General features: G+C 37.3%; 1 protein-coding gene and 1 long non-coding RNA gene across 7 annotated transcripts in view; one reads left to right on the forward strand and one right to left on the reverse strand.

The window, feature by feature from the left end:
* The window catches only part of LOC124120787 (ATP-dependent RNA helicase DDX1-like), a 386,841-nt gene that overhangs the window by 52,294 nt on the left and 314,014 nt on the right, over positions 1-20,533 (reverse strand). The window lies entirely within an intron of this gene.
* On the forward strand, positions 6,874-9,243 carry LOC124120790. Of its 5 annotated transcripts, none has more exons than XR_007221936.1 (4): positions 6,874-7,112; positions 7,753-7,932; positions 8,479-8,569; positions 9,068-9,243. It is a non-coding gene; the product is annotated as an uncharacterized LOC124120790 (long non-coding RNA). The 5 variants fall into 5 exon arrangements; XR_007221933.1 differs by lacking the exon at positions 6,874-7,112 and adding an exon at positions 7,447-7,505; XR_007221935.1 differs by lacking the exon at positions 6,874-7,112 and adding an exon at positions 7,482-7,501.

The following is a 20,533-nucleotide window of genomic DNA, read 5'->3' on the forward strand; positions in this document are numbered from 1 at the left end:
GGAGACGACTACTCCCTGGATACAATGTCTGACTGGGACATCTAGGACAGTCAGCGACGACCCCATGTCCGAGACAACTACTCCTTGGATGGAATGTCCGACTGGGACATCTGTGACAGTGAGCGACGACCCCATGTCCCAGACAACTACTCCCTGGATACAATGTCTGACTGGGACATCTAGGAGAGTCAGCGACGACCACATGTCAGAGACAACTACACCCTGGATACAATGTCTGACTGGCACAGCACATCTAGGACAGTCAGCGACGACCACATGTCCAAGACAACTACTCCCTGGATACAATGCCTGACTGGGACATCTATGACAGTGAGCGACGACCCCATGTCCCAGACAACTACTCCCTGGATACAATGCCTGACTGGGACATCTAGGACAGTCAGTGATGACCCCATGTCCCAGACAACTACTCCCTGGATACAATGCCCGACTGGGACATCTATGACAGTGAGCGACGACCCCATGTCCCAGACAACTACTCCATAGATACAATGTCTGACTGGGACATCTAGGACAGTCAGCGACGACCACATGTCCGAGACAACTACTCCCTGGATAAAATGCCTGACTGGGACATCTATGACAGTTAGCGATGACCTCATGTCCCAGACAACTACTCCTTGGATACAATGTCCGACTGGGACATCTAAGACAGTGAGTGACCGACTGCATGTCAGAGACAACTACACCCTGGATGCAATGTCTGACTGGGACATCTAAGACAGTGAGCGACGACCCCATGTCCCAGACAACTACACCCTGGATACAATGTCTGACTGGGACATCTAGGACAGTCAGCGACGACCACATGTCCCAGACAACTACTCCCTGGATACAATGTCCGACTGGGACATCTAAGACAGTGAGTGACCGACTGCATGTCAGAGACAACAAGGATCTCAGAACATATCCACATCTCCTGACTCACACAGAAAGAAGGATCTCAGAACATTTCCACATCTCCTGACCCACACAGAAAGAAGGATCTATAGGCATGATTCTAACCTTCCTCAGAACACTTCAACATCTCCTGACCCACACAAAAAGAACGATCTATTGGCAGGATTCTCACCCTCCTCAGAACATTTCCACATCTCCTGACCCACACAGAAAGAAGGATCTATAGGCATGATTCTCACCCTCCTAAGAACACTTCCACATCTCCTGACCCACACAAAAAGAAGGATCTATAGGCATGATTCTATCACCTTCCTCAGAACATTTCCACATCTCCTGACCCACACAAAAAGAAGGATCTATTGGCAGGATTCTCACCCTCCTCAGAACATTTCCACATCTCCTGACCCACACAAAAAGAAGGATCTATAGGCATGATTATCACCCTCCTCAGAACACTTCAACATCTCCTGACCCACACAAAAAGAAGGATCTACAGGCATGATTCTATCACCCTCCTCAGAACACTTCCACATCTCCTGACCCACACAAAAAGAAGGATCTATTGGAATGATTCTCACCCTCCTCAGATCACTTCCACATCTCCTGACCCACACAAAAAGAAGGATCTATAGGCATGATTATCACCCTCCTCAGAACATTTCCACATCTCCTGACCCACACAAAAAGAAGCATCTATAGGCATGATTCTCACCCTCCTCAGAACACTTCCACATCTCCTGACCCACACAGAAAGAAGGATCTATAGGCATGATTCTATCACCTTCCTCAGAACATTTCCACATCTCCTGACCCACACAAAAAGAAGGATCTATTGGCATGATTCTCACCCTCCTCAGAACATTTCCACATCTCCTGACCCACACAAAAAGAAGGATCTATAGGCATGATTATCACCCTCCTCAGAACACTTCAACATCTCCTGACCCACACAAAAAGAAGGATCTACAGGCATGATTCTATCACCCTCCTCAGAACACTTCCACATCTCCTGACCCACACAAAAAGAACGATCTATTGGAATGATTCTCACCCTCCTCAGATCACTTCCACATCTCCTGACCCACACAAAAAGAAGGATCTATAGGCATGATTCTCACCCTCCTCAGAACATTTCCACATCTCCTGACCCACACAAAAAGAAGGATCTATAGGCATGATTCTCACCCTCCTCAGAACACTTCCACATCTCCTGACCCACACAAAAAAAAGGATCTATAGGCATGATTCTCACCCTCCTGAGACAGAACACTTCCACATCTCCTGACCCACACAAAAAGAAGGATCTATAGGCATAATTCTCACCCTCCTCAGAACATTTCCACATCTCCTGACCCACACAGAAAGAAGGATCTATAGGCATGATTCTCACCCTCCTCAGAACATTTCAACATCTCCTGACCCACACAGAAAGAAGGATCTATAGGCAGGATTCTCACCCTCCTCAGAACATTTCCACATCTCCTGACCCACACAGAAAGAAGGATCTATAGGCAGGATTCTATCACCCTCCATAACTTCAGTAGTTTGTGAGAAACGTTCAAGGGCCACAACTGTTTAAAAAAATAATTTACATCACCAATCTTCAAACTCAGTTATGACAAGTATCATTTAGATGAGCATGCAAAATTTCATTGATTTTAATTCAGAAGTTTCTGAGAAAACATGTCCCCATTGCACATACCATGCACCAAGTTGAAAAGCAAGAGCAATAACTCTGTTTAAAAATAATTTACGGCACCAATTTTCAAACTCATTTAAGATCATGACCAGTAATATCAGTGTGTAAAATTTAATTTCTCTACCTTAAACAGTTTATAAGAAAATTTGACCCCTTTGAGAATCGAACGGAAGGACTGGGGAACAAACTCTGTGCCTATACTTCGTTGCTGGTGATATTAAACAGTTAAAAAGTTCTTCACCAGTAATCTTTGCTGCAGGATAACGTTAGTGAAAGGAAACTAATTCCAAAGGCCAGTTAGATTTTGGACTTTTGAATTTCACTGCTGACCTACACAGAAAACCATCTACTTGGCATGATCCTCTACACTCCCCACATAAAATCACACATTTTGGCAAAATAGATTGGGCAACATTCATTTAAAAGCTATTATGACCTTTTGGAAAAAGAACAAAACACCTGCTTTAGAAAACACAAGAAAAATGACAGTCCTTTCGTCCTGTTTTTGTTAAAGCTAGTGTTGACATCTACAAGATGTGAGTAATGGTTGCCAGAGATATACAATTACAGCCACATAAGAGAAGCCTAGCATACACATCCAAGTACCAAGAACCATGCTGAGTTGATGCCAGCAAATTATGTTTCAATAGGAACTTCACCCAGCTGTGCAAAAACTAACCTGTCAATTATGTTGCTTGTCTAAACAGCAGTTTCAAATCGTTATCTTTCAACACCACAGAATAATAAAAGAAGAGTCCTGTCAATTGAGTTGCAAAACATGAAATGTAAGAAGGTTAAACACACTCCTGACTGATTTTCAGGCATAGCCACTACAAGCATTAAAGTGACAATGCTCTGGGTACTTTAAAACAATTTTTTAATTATAAATAATAACCTTGATCAATCTTGAGGCTTTTAAATCCTGGCACAACACTTGTGCCTGACAGTTTGGAGCAAGTGATTCTGACCACTGAAGTCAGAAAAGAAAGTGTTATGAGGCCATCAACATGGACATATTGACACACTAAATCAGCCAAGTCAGAACTGAAAGTTAATATTCCCAGATGGTTACCCAATAACATTTACTCCCTTAGCAGTCATTGTTTCATCTAGGAGTCATCTGCAAGGGTTGACTGAAAAGTTCTCAGCCTCACATTGAAAGACTTGACCTAAAGACATTAAAAGGATTTATTTTTCATCATAATCCCCTTCTAAATTGATACACTTTTAGCTACGATGTTGGAAGAATTTTGTAAAAGTCTTTCTCTTGGTTGTCTAAAAGGTTCTGCACAGATGCTATCATGTCTTATAATCCTCTAACAATGTCACTCCGTAAAGGAGTTATTCCCTCAGAATGCCCGGGGAAGCGGGCATTCCGTGAAATTTAACGTTTTATAAACTTGCCTCTTGATGTGAACAGAACTGTGTTTGATGATTAGTTAAAAGTCAGAAATTTGTTTTAGACATGAAAATTCCATGACGTGAATCGAACCTGCAACCTCACATATCGTGTTAAGTTTTGTAACCCACTGTTTTCCCACTGAGCTACTGGGGCAGGTGATGAGAAGTTGTTCAGATTATCATGTCATGACTCCATCTAGTCCAGGCTGCACATGTTTTTTCTCTCGCACGCTTTAAGTGAATTCCTTTTATACCGCGATACACTGTATTGTTTCACTATAAGGTATGTTGATGTTTTTTCTTGCATTTAGACAGTTCATAAGTAGGATATAAACTCTCCCCTTGGTCTTGATGGAAATTTCCCTCCTACCCGGGCTTACAATCTCCGTCAAGACTCAGGGGGAGTTTATATCCACAACATCACTTATATAAAAGGGTTCCGGCTAAAGCTCTCTCCACTTTTGGGAACAGATGGAGTTCTGATGGAACCAGATCAGGAGAATAAGGTGGGTGCTGCAGGAGTTCAAAGTCACCATCACGGATTGGAGCCATGGCAATGGCTGATTTGTGCATTCTCCTGATGAAAGAGCACACCTTTTCTCAGTTTTCCATGTCTCTTAGTCTTAATTTCATCTCCTAAATGCCTCAAAATTGCAGAATAATGTTCCATTTATAGTCTTGCCTTTCCCAAGATAGTCCACGATGATGATACCCTATGCATCCCAGAACATGGAGACCATAACCTATCCAGGTGATGGGACAGTCTTTGCCTCCTTTGGTGGTTGTGATGTTAAATGCTTCCACTGTTTTGATCAAGACTGGAACTGGTGAATCTAGGTTTCATCCATAGTCACAAATCGTTGCAAGAACCTTTCTGGATCAGCTTCAGAGGTAGATCATCACGGGATATGTTGTGCTTTGCAGATCCAAAATTTGCTTACTATGGAATATAATCTGACTTGTCTGACTTTTTTTCAGCGCTATACTCCCTAGGCATGAAAACGGATATCTTAACGGAGGTTACCGGTATAAAATAATGAGCTGCAGCCAGAATGACTTTTTGGTTGTTGTTGATTACCCTTACAAAAAAAAAACCCAGAAAAGATGTATCCGAGACCGCCCCGAGACCGTCCCGATGCATCTTTTATGGGATTTTAGCCAATTTTTATGGTCTCGGCTAGGTCCCTTGCTTGGAAGAGATGACATGATCATTATTATTTATTTTGAATTTTCTTTAAGGATAATACTAAAGCTCTTTATCTAAAACATTCACATGCAATGAATTAGAAATCCTATATATGTCAGCAAGGACATTAATAATTAAATACCCAACACAATTAAAGCTTCGAGGTATATTTCTATTAAATACAGTTAAAACAAATGCAGGAATTATCAGTATGCAATAATCAGAAAAAAGAAAGAAATGTACAATATATTCATAAATTCCAATCAGAAAGTAACAGTGTCCGTGTGCCATATAACAGTCTCCTCAGAAAAAGGTATATAAGAAAAGGCAACATAAAGTAATATTACTTGTAGACATAGTGGCTGATTTGTGGCTCAAGATATACATGACAGGGATCGAAATTAAATTTATTTCAAGTTTGCCAATGGGCACAATTATGCCAAATTAAGTGTGCCATTACATTTTTAGGGGTGCCAGGAAATACATGATTGGCTGTTTTAATGGTTATAATCATAATTCAAATACAAGTCAAGTGACTGTCATAGTGTTTATTCAAGTTAAATTATACTTAGAATGAATGATCAATCAGAAAATTCAAACACATCACTCAAGTTACTCATTGTCTTTGTACCTAGTATAAGTACTGCAATACCAGTTATAATAGTCTCAGGATTTATGAGCTTCTGTTCACAACTGGCATATTTTAATTGTAGCTGTTCTGTGTCCATTGGGTGTGGTCCCTCTTCATCTCTCCCCCCCCCAAAAAAACGAAAGTTATGTTTATCACATTATTTAAATGATGCATTTACAACTAAATTAAGTGTGTTGTAAATAAAAATAATCCAAGCTAACACATTCATAACGTCCAGATTAAGGACAGAGGAAACAAAAATTTGACGATTTTCAGAACTTAGATCTACCAAAGACGTATATATACGTCCGTGGATCTACCTATTTATTGTTGTTGTTGTTTTTCATATTTATTGTTTACGTAGATCTAGACTCTTATCGGAAAATTATTTTCAAAAGAATTATTAATAATATCTGTCATCATTTTCCCGATGACAGTGGCTGTCCACTCTGTAGCATGAAGAAATATCTCCGTTTTCGAAGCTTCGCATGAATAACACGTACCATGTGCCACACCATTATCTTCAACGTTTATTTTGTCATCTACACGACAGTCAACTCGCCTTGAGTATTTACATTACTATAACATGATATTTTATTGGTTTCTGGTGACGCTTTCTTGCCGAAATCTGCTATAAGATTCGTGAATCGTCAAATTGAGCACGTGACCTAATACAACCAATTACAGCAACGGTACTCGTGTATATCAGACTTTGACGAAAGGTTTTTGTTAAATCGTGTTGTTCTGAACGTTTTAAGCAGGAAATCGCGATCTATATTAAAAACATGAAACTTCGTGGATGTATCGTGCCAGGTTACGAGATTTTTCTTGCATATATTTGGCATTAAACATTGTGGAGAAATCGAGGCCATAAAAGCCGCGATGCCATTTGACTCGCATCACACGCGATCGCACGAAAAAATGGAAATGATAACTTATATCTAAGTTTGACAACTTTTAGACAGATAAATAATTTTGTTGATTTCATTTATTACTTTGTAAAATATATCTAAAGATTTGATTGACACGTTTTATTTTGCTCTTTGACTTGTTCGATGTGGACCCATTGTCAAAGTGTGTGTCGGAGAATTCTATTTTCAATAACATTGCGGGAAATAGATCTAGTGAATAATATTTTAATCTATCGATAAAAAATAATAATTTGAAAGAGAAGCAAAAACTGAAAAAGAGAGTCACCAAACCTTCATCGAGATAGTATCTACGCCGACTCTGAGTTCAGCAAGGATGACAACGTATATGTTCCTGAACAAACGGTAGGTACACTTTAGATCTGTTTGTGTTACATAAATATATTTTTAAAATATAGCCCTCTATATTGTCTCGTAAAATTTATGGAAAGCACCGATGTGGGACTGAGATAAAAAGTATTTCTTCAAAACAAATTATGTATCTGGTCACTGAAATGTGAAATATGATCGCAGACTGTAGTTATAAGTTTACAAAATTATTGAATTAATAGATAACAAATTATATATTTGTATTATGTTAAACTCTATTTATCTTAAGTTGTATTTGAAATTAAAACTTAGTTTTTTTTACAAACAAATGTCCATTGTTGTATGGTAATTAGTACGAAATCGCCGCCATTTTGTAACCTGCTGTTTTATAACGAAGATGTTGGTTGATATTTTTTTAAGAACTCGTAAGTAAGGGAAACTCATGTTTTGTAACGTTTGTTTGAAATAGATATATGTTCCCAGTAAATGTTGTGGTCTTATCGTTTTCCCCGTCGACATGCTCCATCGCCATCGCGGTATAGATCCTGAATTACGTTTTGGACTGGCACCAGGTTGTTGAAATTTTGGCAAAGTTGCCAGTGTCAACTTTGTTTTGTGACCAGCAATACCCGCCTTTTAGTTTTAGGTTATTAATGAATGCAACTTGATTTTTCAGCCCCCTTCCTTGTGGTGATTTTTGAAGACAAAAAAGGAAGGATACTTCATAGGAAGACGTGAACTCCTGCTGATGTGCCTGTTTCATGAAAAGGGATCAAGGAAAAGAAGCCAGTTGCTGCCTGGTGGCCAGCAACTTGGTGTTTTTACGAGGCTAGCGACACCGATGTGGTACTCGAAGGTCAGTATCTTTGTTAAGTGTCAGGTAAATTTCATTTCAGGTTAATGGAACAACTGTAACTAAATAAGTTATGAAACTAACTGGTACTTACAAAGTGCACACACAGACTTGTAAGGTAAAGGTTTAATTTTTATAATTTAATATCAGAATCATAGTAAGGAATCAATAGGTTTTACAATCTAAATATCCTTCCTGTGTTTAACTTTTGAGCCAATATGAGTACTTGTAAATGTCAAAACCATTTTTTACATTTTTCTAGAACACAATGACATTTGAATGTGTAATGCTTTGGTCAACTTACATGGACATATCAATATTAAGTGAATATCTAATCACAAGATGTTAACTAATTGACATCATTTAAAATCTAGTTTTGGTACAAGTGGTAAGTTTTGTAACTTTCAAGTCATCATACATTTGGACTGGAACCATTTCACCTGAGTGCAATTTTAATGCTCTTATCTTGTTTGCAATTTATTTTTACTGTATCATGAATTATGATGCTTTGATTTATCATCCAGTGTAACATGTTATTTTTTTCATCAGTTCTGAAACCGGCAAAGAAAAAACAACTGGAACTTTGTAGTGAGCAAGAAGATCTGCACGCTTAGGAATGCCTTCAAGTGAATGAGCCATGGTTTGTTTCTTTGACCATAACATCAGTAATTTTGTTGCCCCCAAAAAGTAATTTTTGTAATAGTTTTTAATGAGTCTCCTTGACGTCTGGGGGCGGTCGGGTAGCCTAGTGGTTAAAGCATTCGCTCGTCACGCCGAAGACCCGTGTTCGATTCCCGACATGGTTACAATGTGTGAAGCTCATATCTGGTTTCCCCCACCGTGATATTGCTGGAATATTGCTAAAAGTGGCGTAAAACCAAACTCACTCACTCCTTGAGGTCTGACATAAAGTAATTAGTTTATGGCACTGATTGGGGCTGTCCGGTAGCCTAGTGGTTAAAGATGGTTCGTCACGCCAAAGACCCGGGTTCAATTCCCGACATGGGTACATTGTGTGAAGCCCATTTCTGGTGTCCCCCGCCGTGATATTGCTGGAACATTGCGCAAAAGCGGCGTAAAACCATACTCACTCACTCATTATGTCACTGATATACAATAACATTTGATCCCATTTCAGCCTCTTGAAGGACAGCTTCCATGACGACCCCTGCCAGGACGAGGATGACTTCCACTTTCATATGATGACTTCCACTTTCATATGATGGCTACCATATAATGATATCTTCTGTTGATGATGTCCACCTCTGGCTACTTGTTATTGCTGTTATTACTCCAAATAAAGAGAATACTATACAACTTCGTTATCTCATTTTTGACAGTACAGGTTTGGCAAGGATGTTTCACAGACACTTCTGGGATGCTGTTGAAAGACTAGATTATGATGTAAGCACATCTTTTGTATTACTGAAAATGATGGAAAGGTAAAATGTCTCTGAAACATCTTTGTTATGGAGACTTCCTTAGAACTTTGCCGGGATGGTTCAAAGCATGTTAAATTACCCATGACAGGTTTGTGAAGACACTTCAGAGACTTCCTTGCAAGTGTTGCGGGGATGCTTCAGAAGCATCTTTGATTGCATAACACAAGTTTGTGGGGACTTATCAGGGACTTGCTCAGAAGGTTTCCCGGGATGGTTCAAAGCATATTTAATTACCCCTGATAGGTTATCGAAGATGCTTCGGAGACTTCCTTGCAAGTTTTGCTGGGATGCTTCAGAAACACCTTTGATTACCTAATAATAGTTTGTGGAGACTATTCGGGGACTTCCTAAGAAGGTTTCCCGGGATGGTTCAAAGCATATTTAATTACCCCTGATAGGTTTACGAAGATGCTTCGGAGACTTCCTTGCAAGTTTTGCTGGGATGCTTCAGAAACATCTTTGATTACCTAATAATAGTTTGTGGAGACTATTCGGGGACTTCCTTAGAAGGTTTCCCGGGATGGTTCAAAGCATATTTAATTACCCCTGATAGGTTTGAGAAGACGCTTCGGAGACTTCCTTGCAAGTGTTGTGGGGATGCATTAGAAACATCTTTGATTATGTCACACACGTTTGTGGAGAATAATCAGGGACTTCCTAAGTGGGTTTGCCGAGATGGTTCAAAGCATATTTAATTAGCCATATAAGGTTAATTCTGAGGAAGTATCGGAGACTACTTCAGTAGGTACTGTAAGGAAGTCTTGGATACTTCTCAGCAAGCTGCAAGTTGGAGTAGTTTTCCGAGATGGTGTGGAGACATTTGCCGGGAATATCTAGAGACTTCCTTAAGACCCTGCGGAGAAGGTAAAAATGTGCCTTGCGGGGAATGATTAAGGCGGTCTGGCCTTTTTTTTTTGTAAGGGTAGTGTATACACGAGATAAATTTGAGATAAAATATCACTAGACATGATGATTTACCATTTAGATTTACTGTATGCTAGGCATTGTTTTATATGCAAAGATTAAATTTACTGTGTGTAATTTAGAAGAGGAATTTCTTGCAAACTAAGCTGAAAATAGCAATTGGCTGTACACATAATTTATACTAATTTACCAGTCATTTGGTTAAAAAATATTCAATAATATTACTTAAAAGAATTTTAATGCAGTGATTGAAAGAATCATATCTGAAACTATTATTTATCAGAAATATTATATTCCCATATCGTGTTATATTAGTGGCAGCTTTTACTATATATATTTAAAATCATAATAACCAAAACCATTGCACTTTGGTACAGCTGATTGCTGCTGCCAGATATTTTTTACAATTTGTCCAGTCACCATTGAGGTTTCTCCTGGTCTTGCTATTTTGATTGTGATTACATTATGTTGACAAATAATAATTAAACAGTAACAAATACGTACATGACTTTCAACGAGTCACAATATGGTACTTAAGATATATGTATCCATTCTGTCAACTAAAGTTAATTTCAAGGCATCAACAGCAGTAATCTGATTTTAGTTGCTGTATGTTCAAATGAAATTTGTATGAACCCCTGTTCAGGGGGAGCATATTCACTCTCATCTGTAACGGTGAGTTTGAGTGATCTCCTGAGCACTTCACATGATTTCACAAAAAATAATGTAGATCTAAAATATATTGAATGAATTTTTGAATAAAATTAATAAAATAGATTACAAACATAAGTCCAGATACACAATGAACACTTTTTATAACCAGATCGTGTGATAACAGGATCAAATTGCCATTTTTTGCTCATGGTAATATGTCTTTGATTTGGAGGAAAACACCCATCAAAACTTATTGTGGTGTGTAGTATGTGTACTCCCCTCAATACAGCTGTTTCTTTGGTGGAAAGTTTCCAATGTACTCAGGAAAATATGGTATATGTTATGAAAGGGACACTTTATTGTTTTCTTTTATTCATACACGAATGTCCAACAATAACTGTCAAATATGAGGTGGGTGTGACCAAAATAAACCTGTTTGATTGGCAAACAGAAAACAATAAATATTCAGTTATTTTAAAAATTTACAGACAAATCAGTCCATTTATTGTATTATGATAACAAATTCCAAACATTTTGATGTGTAACCTCATCACCCAGAGACAGAAAATGATGGGATTAAAGCTCTCAATACAACTGTCGAACCCATTTGACAGGCACATAGTTGAAGGACACCCCCAAATGAAACTCGCTATAACTGTTTAACCAGTAGGCTTTGTGTATATTTTAGGTTATGTATGGTATACATATATGCACAGCTAACAAAATATCAAAACTTTCAGTAGTTTATTTACCTCAAAAAGAAAACATCTCGAGTTAAGAAAGTATCGACCAAATTATTTTATAACTACCAGAAAAAGCCATTGTTGACTTTTGGCACTTCACTTTGAGCGGCATGCAGTCCGATATTTTCTTTATCATTTTATCATTTTTCATATTTGATCATAATTTTTTGTTTGCTGAATAAAGGAAAACACAAGTTCCTTAATTTCTAAAAATTAGCAAATTTCAATGTAATTAATCATAAACAAAAAAAATCTGAATCCTAACATATATTCGATTGGATGGAACTTGTACGATCATGGCAACGGCGGTAAACAAACAACTCCACATGCACAGTGATCCCATAAGACTATTACAATAATTTTGTTACATCTAACTTCATTTTTTTAGAATTATTGACATGGATGTATAAACCTTTTTAAAAATATATCTAATTTTTATGGAGTTTGCAAATTTCGGTTGATTAACTTTCGGACACATTGACAAGCCGATAAACGTCAGTGACACGTTTGGGTGTGGCCTAACTCGCGATTGGTTTAGTTTAACAAAGTCAACAAACACTGCAAATAATGACAAATATTGGACGAAACCGAAAATCTGAACTGATATATATTCTAGGTAAACCATTCAATAGCAAAATAATGAAGTTTACGAAAAATAATCAAAATACTTACAATTTTAGCTATAACTTCTGAAACCAGAAGCATGTATCGCATGACACACATCGAAGCAAAATATGCGAAAGTTGGTAAGCTATCGTAAAAGAAAATCCAAAACAGATTCAAATTCAAAAGAAAATACATAATTCACTATTTTTGGTCAACTGTTTACTATTTATTTTTATGGATAGCAGTCTTCGCTCCTATTTGTTTCATATTTATTCGTGATTGCCACCAGTAAGTAACATCAAATTTGTAAGTCTAAATCCGAAACTGTAAAGAATTCCATGCTCAATGATTTGAAATTATTTTCTGAAAACGACTGCAGCCGCGAGCAATTTAACATATTGCTATGCCATAATAATAACATAATATTGTTATTGGTCTGTCATTGCAAGAAGGACAATTTAGAATATATAAGGATTGTTTTTAAAACGTTTACTCCCCCTCCCTAATCTTCGATCAGAACGGATGAAAGTAGGGCCTATGTGATTTTGTACCCAAAACAAAATTGTACCAAAAGTACTTGGTGATTTTCTACCCAAGAAAACTAACCTAAATCTGTATGATCATGTTTTTTTTTCATATTTATTGCAAACAATGAGGTGAACATTATGGTAAACTATTTCATCAAGTTCATAATATGACTAACCTAAATGTACGTGGTCCTTGAGTGAAGTCTCAACTCAAAACGATTGATTGTGATAGGAAAGTAATAAATTCTTGTCACTGCAGAAGAGGCCAGTAAATTGGTAAACCGTAAGTTAATTGTAGTGTTTTGAAAGGAAAGTGATAGTAAATTAACTTTTTCAAACAAAAAGTAATGTGTATCTTTGAAACTACAAAACTGTAACACAAAATTATTCTGGGTACAAAAGTACATACCCGTTTTGGTACAAACTCTCAAGAAAATTTACGTACAAAAAGCACATTTTAAATGGATTTCGTGGAACGATGGGATAAAAAAGTGGAATTCCTTTTCACATTTTAAAACAAGTATTTGTTTAGGTAACCAAACTCATGGCTCATGTTTTGTCCTAAAAGTAGAAAAAAAATCTGAAAAGTATGGACACCTCAGAAATGAGGGCTTTTAAACTTATAATTATATCTTGTTAGATGGTTTGACGTTTGTCTATCAAAGAAAACTCCTTATTAAATTAAAAAAAATAAAATTTATGACACTGTAAATTTCAAGCACTAAACATAAGATTATTCAAGGAGAGACAAATGTGTTTTTTTTATTGCAAATACTTTTGTTTTTGGCAATTCTTGTTTCATGATGGCAAGGGCACTTTTATACACACCAACTGAGGATTTTGTGACAAACAGCTGATGAAGTTGGATACTGTGATAGCATACAAGGGAAATACAGCCGTACATTTATGCGAAAATAAACCACTTATGGTGACATAAAGTCAGTAGGTGTGGCTAGCAGGATAAAATACATCTGACAAGGGTAATCATGTATACAGGGACATTTCTTTTCACTCCGCCCAGAAGGCTGAGACACGCAGAATGTGATAAGAACCTATACTGACTGTATATTCAGAAACCCATCAAATGATCAAAGATGTCAGATCCAAAGCTGGTGATGATCTGCATTTATTTTGAATTTTTGTATATCACATTGACTGATAGATGAAAACCTGTTGATCACATTTCACAATGGTTCATGTTCCTTTAGGGGACATGCATGAGCGTCACTGTCAAACACCTGAGCATACTGCAGCAAACCTGGAAAGTCCTGCCAGATTAATTACACATAATTTCATTCGTGAGAACCCTGAAAAAATACATAAGATAGGATATTTCCATGTACCTTTCTCCAACAGAACAGAACTGCAAGAATTGTCAATGTAAGTATATATGTGCCTTATTCCTTTTTCAAAAGATAACATTCTCTTATAAATATATGGCTAACTCAATAACTCAAGTGCCACTCTGGTACTTGTGATTAAAAAAAAAAAAATCTCATGTACTGTTACAAGAAATTAATGTATCGTATTCAGAAAACAATCATACTTAAGAATTGTTTTGTTTGGAAACAAGATTAATGTCCATATGAGTTGTGTATGTATATGCTCATAAGGATCTAATTTATTTCTTTATTTTTTCATGAAATTCTGAACTTAAATATTGACATCAAATAGTTTGATGTTTATGTCAACATGACCGACCAATTGGATTAACCGGATTAACCGGATTAACGCTTGAAAAGGTAAGAATTATTGGCAAACCCTTGCCAAAGCAAGCCTATCCTAAGGACCAAAAACGGGTGTTGGATTGTGCCCAGTAAAATGCATTGTTACCCATTTATATTCAACGTAACATGGAATGGTGATCCTTGTATTTCAACAAAAGTTCAAATAAAAGATACCGAGAAATTTGCATGTGGCGTGATGATTCATCTTCTAACGTTTACGGGTCACGGGAGCATGCATGGTCAAATAGTTTAAAAAATATGCCCATGATATTTTGAAAATCACTTTGTTATTTCATATTAGTGGTGATTACTGATAATGTACTGAACAGCATTGAAAATGCACCACCATGAAAATGGATGTATTTTTATCCGGGCTTAAGTCATATGAAAATATATAAGTGAATGAGTAATATACGACGTTCTGGACGAAGCATGAAGAAGAACAGCTCGTCAAAACACATTCCTAATTTTTTTGCGAGCGAAATCACCAAAACGCAACAAATTGTGCGCACATCATGGAAAATGTGTTTTGTTTCACGGGAAGCATGCAGAATAGGGCTATAAAAGACAGACTTTTATAAGCCACATCACTTGTTGCTGCAGACGTAAAGGGTACTGACACAAGAAATGCCAAGATTAACAGCAGAGGAATGTGAACGTGCCTTGGGCATGCTTCAAGTAGGTACGTCAAGTAGAGTTGTTGCACAACGGTTTCAATGCCATCATTCAACAGTCCTCAGGCTACTGAGCAGATACCAGCAGACAAGAACCACCAGAGATCGACCACGTCCGGGTCAACGTCGTGTAACTACACCACGTCAGGATCGCCATATTGTTCGTCGGCATCTTCGTGATCGTACACTTCCGGCTACCAGGACTGCAGCAACCGTACAAGGCCGACGGGGTTGACCAGCGCTGACACTGTACGTCGACGTCTCCGCTCAGCAGGGCTACGTGCTTGAAGTCCATATGTTGGACCCATACTCTCTGATCGACATCGAAATGAACGTCTGCGTTGGGCCAAAAGGCATCGTCATTGGAGATTGCGGCAGTGGCATGGTGTGCTGTTCTCTGATGAGTCCCGTTTTCATTTACGGAATGCTGACGGTCGACTCCGAGTGTGGCGTCGACGTGGAGAACGTTACCACAATGACTGCGTTGTACAGACAGATTGATGGGTGGGAGGGAGTGTCATGGTGTGGGGGGGCATCAGTCATAACCATCGAACAGAGCTCCATGTTTGTCGTGGAAGAGTTAATGCCCTTTACTACAGGAATAACATATTGGCAAATCATGTCATCCCATTCTTTCATCAACACCAGGATATGCACACCTTCCAGCAAGATAATGCAAGAGCGCAATTGAACATCTATGGGATTACCTGGGTCAACGCCTCTCACGTCGTCCGCAAGTACAGAACCTGAGAGAACTTGAAGATACACTACGTCAAGAGTGGAATGCCCCAGAACACTATTCGCAGACTTATTCGATCAATGAGAAGACGTTGCATGGCCTGTGCTGCTGCCAATGGCAGACATACCAGATATTGACTTTTCATTTTAACCCTATGTGTCTTCCTTACACTGATGACGTAAATGTAATTACTGTGTGGTATTACTGTTTCCTTTGTCGTCTTTCTTAATAATCCATCTATGTCTGTTCTCATCAAAATCGGTCACTGCTCAAGTTGTTTTTGTGTTATTTGTTATTCTGTATGTGATAGGCGAAATATTTCAAAATTTGCTTGAATTGTTTTGTAACAATTATCAGCAGACTACCCCTGTCTGTGACATCACATCCGGTGACCTTTGCACTTACTGAAATATTGCTGTCAGAATTCATGATCTTTATTTTCGTTTTTCTCTCGTCATATTAATTGGAAAATGACAAATGAAACATTCTTCAATTGAGAAGATCGTCAACTTTCGCTCAGGCATATATATAAAGGCAATGTAAACTTTGTTGATATTAAAATAGCAATAAGTTATGCCGAAGTTGGGCAAAGCGCACCATGTTTGATTTTCAAATGTCTGCTAGCATCATGACACGGTAGAAGTGTTTTTGCATGTCGTAAATATTCAACCAAAACACTTGACATTAGGATTGGTTAATATTTATGAGTATTTAATTGTTTCCTGCAAATTTTATAACGTGACACATTATATTAACCCAAATGTTTGTATTGCTGCAACTGACATAATGACCTCGAAAATTGAGTTTTTTTTTCTGTTTAACGTTTGGATAATAAATTTACTGAAATGGTTCATAATTTACCATCGTGTTGTTATTTACCAATAAAAAACATCAAATTTATACTCAGTTAAAATTAAGATATCAGAGATATGATTATTGAAATCAATTTGCACAGATTTAACGATTTAAAAAGGTTCCTAACATGAAACGTAAACCAACCTTCAACTACGTAATTCAGGCAAGTTCACGAAAATTTACAAATATTGTGTTCACTTTGGTCTTAACCTTGGTGTGATTGAAAACATCAGGAAATTTTTAGATGGTAATGTGTAGTTTCCATCAGGAAAAATGTGGATAATATTTCTTCAATTGGCCCTTGTTTAATGGGGCACCGACTGTTTGAAATCGTCCAACCTCTTTACAGCGCCTTATGCTGAAACAATTTAGCAGGCTAAATGTTAAAAGAAAACGAAAGTCAAAGTACATTTCTATGTTTTGGGGCTTCAAGTCCTTGCATAATTAGTCTATTGTGATCATGTTCATCCCTGAGAGAATCACATTTTACACAATAACTGTAACATATTTACACCTATAAAATGAAAAGGCTTGTGAAAACGACTTAGTGCTGTCTGTCTCGCATCAAAGGACTGACCAACAAAAACATAGTCAAACAAGAATGATTCTGTTCAAAGCTACAGCCGACCAAAGATGTATGTATAATATTAGGCAGTTACCTTGTACAAGGAATGTATCCGTAAATATCCACATAAAGGAACAATATCCCAAATATCTGCAGCTCTACAATGAAACCTGTTTGCTGTCACGTGTCTTTGTAACAATCTAATATTCTAAAATATATATTGTGTTTCTGGATATTATAACCTGTGTTCGTTTCTCTACTGACCACGTAAGTATGTTTCAGGTGTTTCACATAGACATCAAGTCTCATTGGTCAGCTGAGATAGCACAGGTGACAACTATGTTCATGATGTCAAGGATTCTTTAAAAATCCATTGAGTTAGACAACAATGAGAAATTAATCAGCGATATTATCGGTTAATCAAAGTATGTTGTTTTTACACCAGCACTTCATGTTCAGATATGGGTGTATTCTGCTTTAGTAAACCTCTAAATATAAAAACTTACTTTTGACAAATACACTGTGCAAGATAATAGTGAATAATCAATCAACTTCTTTTTGTTTAATTCTTTGAAGAATGTTTTTTTATAACTCAACTGATCATTCCTCTATTGCTGCGCTGTCACATACATATTACATAGCATACCTTTCACCCCACTTCACACCTGGATTTAGATTGAATAATTACCCCAGACACTAGAAATGCCAAATGGGAACCCTTATCAGATAATCTGAGCAGTGCTACCACTAATTATACCTGTAATAAATTCATTAACAGAGCATCAAGTGAATGACGACAAATTCACAGGTGTAGGGTTGTACCAGAAAACATTGACGACAACAAGGGAATAATACTGGTAATCATATTATTCATGCAATCAGAAATCCGATAATGCTTTCACTGCAGGGATAATTTTTGTTATTGAACTATAACCATCAGGGGTATTTCCAAATAACAACATCCAATTAGCGTCCGTTGTGTCACTGTTAGTGGGGACAGTTTAATGCCATCGACTTCTGTCATGTGCAGCACGCACATTTTACCAGCTGATGATGAGACAAGATTACAAGATTACCCATAAAGACATATTATTTCGTATTACTTCCACACTCATCACCACTTATTGACTGTCGCACATGAAGACATTTGTCTATATATTTACTTTTTTACTTTTTGTTTTTGTTTTGTCTTGTTCACCCTGGGGCGAGATGCTTGTCTCATATCTGCGTTACAACTTTCATTGATTCACCTGTATTAGATTATTGTATGTGTGTGCTGGAAACAATTTAAAGTTAGATGTATTTAGACCTGCAGACTGTCCTGTATCTACTCTACATTTCGTTATTGATGCCAGTGGATATAATGCATTATAGTTAGGTTTATTTACATTTAAATATTTTTCAAACTATTTTTCAAAATTTCAAGTATTAATTAATATTAAAATCCTCTGTCTGTATGATATTTACATTTCTTACACACCTGTGAGTGAGAAACCCATTTGAGATAACTGGTATCAAACATATGTGTGAGATCGAATTCCAGGCCCGTGATTGGCTACTCCATGGTGATGACCTGAGGTCAGATTATGAAGGACTACTTTCCAGATTGTAATTCATTGATAAGTTGCTTGTGCTTCAGTCGAATGTTCACTAACGTCTGTGTTGAACGTTATGACTTTTAGAGTGTAAACCCTCTTGATGCCACATTCACATTATATGTCGCTCCTCTTCAAACCTCACTTCGAAGTCAAATCAAATTCAAAATAATCATTCACTGCCATTTTATAGGCAAAGCAAAAAGTTACATATGGAAATTCAGTACATCATAAATCTCGACATTTTTTACACATCACTAAATCACCATTCACAGCGTTTTTTACTCTGTGTTTAAAAAATCCAAACATTGGATATTTACTCGAAGAATTGAATTTAAAAAATAGCATATTAGTGATCATGGGTATGTGTTTGTCATTAACTCACTTATGATAATTTTGAAACGTCGCCTAGAATGGATTAGAATGTTTTGGAAAATACACAAACGCCGAAGCGAACGTTCCGCCATATTGGATAGTGTTGGCAAAATTTTCAGGTGCCGATTATTATAGAGAGTCCCGTATTAGATCAGATATATTTCAAACTCAGCCGCGATACATGCATCCCTGAATTCCTCATACATTTTAGAATCAAATGACAAATGGTCTTTGTCACCAATACAAATTATCTAGATGAAATCCAACGATATAAATTAGGTGTGGAAGAACACTTAGCTAGGAAAACTGTACTTGTTGAAATGTAAACAAAGCAGAATTCATTTGTATATTGGCTAGTGAACAATCCCAATTAGCACCCCTTCCTATTGATCAATGTACATAAGACTTATTTATTTGTGTATAATACGCACTTGTGTGTTATATGCAGGGGTCCGGAAACCGTCATATGCGCCGCACATGTCCGATTGGGAATCTCAAATGTCCGTTTTAAAATATTGCTTACCGGACATTTTAAAAAGTATTGTCCGGACATTCTTAAATTTTGACCGGACATGATCAACAGTTAGGACTGAGCAGTTTCTGTCTGCAGTTGCAACACAATGAAGATTAACTACACTGACAAGCCTTGTTTGTTTTGATTGCTGTAAATACATCGTACCTACATGATAGTCCAATGTATCAATCACTGTAATAGGCAATAAACTGAGTTGACACTGATTAATCGAGGATTAATTACTGAGAACATCTTGTTAATTCGAGTGAAAGGTGTTTACAACTGGACATTAATACCTTGCATCATCGATGTACCTCATTATCCTCACAATGCTACGATACGTAACCTCAGACAAGAAGCGAAAGCGTGATGACAGCCAGTCGACCGAATCTGCCAAACCCTCAAAGTCTGGACGATCATTTTGTAAGTCGTGGCTAACGACTTTCACTTGGTTGACATACAATGAGGATTTGCAGATTTTATTGTTTTCAGTAGCTAGTCGTATCTTGATTGACCGCCATTTTGCTTTCTCGGACGATCGATATCCAATTTTTTTATGGTCAATAATTAAGTACAGATGAAAAAAGTATTCAAATAACTATTGCTATCAACGATATTTTAGTATTTGTGATTAAATTATCTGTCTTGTTTTTTAAAAAATCTT

Source organism: Haliotis rufescens, unplaced genomic scaffold (assembly GCF_023055435.1).
Source record: "Haliotis rufescens isolate VD_foot unplaced genomic scaffold, xgHalRufe1.0.p SCAF_19, whole genome shotgun sequence".
In the NCBI taxonomy this organism is placed as follows: Eukaryota; Metazoa; Mollusca; class Gastropoda; order Lepetellida; family Haliotidae; genus Haliotis; species Haliotis rufescens.